Below are 1,906 nucleotides of genomic sequence, written 5' to 3'. Positions count from 1 at the left end.
GTCACCCAACACGACCCGTGAAACCCATTTAACTTAATGGGTCGAATCGGGTGACACGACCCGTTTAATTTAAAAATGCTTTTTTTTTCTTTTTTTTTTTTTTTTTTTGGGGGGGGGGGGGGGCGTTGTGGGTATTTAAATGAAATAATAATAATTTTAGCAATTCATCTCTAAACTCCTACTCCTAGTAGGCTAGCACCAAATCACTTAAAATACTGAATTGTCTAATCAAGTAACAAAAAAAAAAAAAAAAACTACATCATCATTACAAATTTACAAATACAAAAAACTACATCATAATTTTCCACTCTTGAGTCTTGATTCCTTAAATTACCTACAAATATGCTCATTGTCCATCAGATTAGGTCCAACGCAGGTCAATTTGACATGCCCGTCTTTGTCATTCAACTCTAATACCTAAAGGAAAAAAACAAAATAATTACATTGGGAGGTGAAAAAGTTTAAGATGTCTACTAATAGCATTCACTTTTTATAATTCAATATCAATCTTTTTCTCAAATAAAATATTGACCCAATAATGAAAATGGGAACTTCAAATCCAGATTAGAAGAAAACTCATTTCATTTGGCACATCAACTGGTGATATATTTTTTTCAAATAAACAGTATTTTTTTTTGTTATTATATCTAGCTACTTTTCACAAGCACCAAATATTTGTCCAAATATCAAGCTCTTTAACTAAATATTATTATTTTTTTATTGGTTTTAGTTGGTTGAAACTAACTCTATGAAAGAGTGATATTTCGCAAAGTATTTTAGAACAGAAACACCAACAGCAACATGACAGAAATTAACAAGTGCAATAAATAAGCATCACAAGAAACCAACAAAACAATCCAGCTTCTGAGCTACAAGAAAGCCCAACAACAAAACAAACTCTCTCCTCCAACTAAGAGTTCAGCAGCAATACGGGAAGAGATCCATACCTTCAAACACAGCCTACAAGTTCACCCGATTGATCAATGCAATATAAATAAAAGAATCCAGTGGAATAAGTATAATCATATATGTTTGATTTCCTTCATTTGTTTCTTATCCGCACATAGTTATCTAACAGATTGTACCATTTTGCCTCACATGCTAAAACACAAACAATAACATAAGAACAAAAGAAAGAATAAGGAAACTCACAGGAACTGCTACTATCCAATGTCAAAACATCATCTTCTTCGTTATCCACTTTCATTAAAGTTTGTTCTATATCAAAAGATAAAAGAAATTAATTTCATTAAAGTAAGATAAAAAAAAATTCAAGTAAATGAATAAATTAAATATGCAAATAATTAATATTACATTACTCTCCATATAACCAATCTCTAGTGCAAACCAATGCCTCAACAAATCAGGCTTGAGTGAACTCCTATATTGATCAATCATACGTTCACCAATACTAAAAGTGGATTCTGAAGCAACACTAGAAATAGGAATACTCAAAACATCACGAGTCATGGCAGCTACTTCAGGATAACGAAATTCATTTCCTTTCAAAAATGAAAGGATGTCAAATGTTGTATTCTTCTCCAAATACTTGGATTCATCCAAATAAAGTTCCAATTGAGTCTTTTGTGCATCAGGATCAACTCCATCAAATGCTAGAAAATCCTACATAAAAAGAGAAAAAATAAACATAAAATTAGTAAGTGATTATGAGTATATATACTAAGTTACTATTTACTAACAAGCTAAGAAACTTGTGATATTATTTACCTTTTCCCAATCTGAACCTTCTTGGGGCTGAACAACTATGGAGCTTGAAGTTGTAGGAGCATTATACTCCATAAAAAGTTTGGTTAACGTTTTTGTCACATTCTCATACTCTTGAGATTCGACTCCATAAATCTTCTTATAGTAGTACTTTACAAGGCGCAGCTTGTAACAAGGATCT

The 1,906-nt window shown here is 31.5% G+C and overlaps 1 long non-coding RNA gene across 1 annotated transcript; it reads right to left on the bottom strand.

Moving 5' to 3' along the window:
* Positions 1–295: 295 nt before the first annotated feature.
* LOC133856964 (uncharacterized) lies at positions 296–1,340 on the bottom strand. The gene is made up of 3 exons (XR_009898268.1): positions 1,315–1,340; positions 1,153–1,218; positions 296–417 (listed from the first exon to the last, which is right to left on the bottom strand). It is a non-coding gene; the product is annotated as an uncharacterized LOC133856964 (long non-coding RNA).
* Positions 1,341–1,906: the final 566 nt, after the last annotated feature.

Source organism: Alnus glutinosa, chromosome 14, assembly GCF_958979055.1.
Source record: "Alnus glutinosa chromosome 14, dhAlnGlut1.1, whole genome shotgun sequence".
NCBI classification, from domain to species: Eukaryota; Viridiplantae; Streptophyta; class Magnoliopsida; order Fagales; family Betulaceae; genus Alnus; species Alnus glutinosa.
The sequence above is the reverse complement of the archived record's forward strand: the minus strand, read 5'-3'. Positions and strand labels throughout refer to the sequence as shown.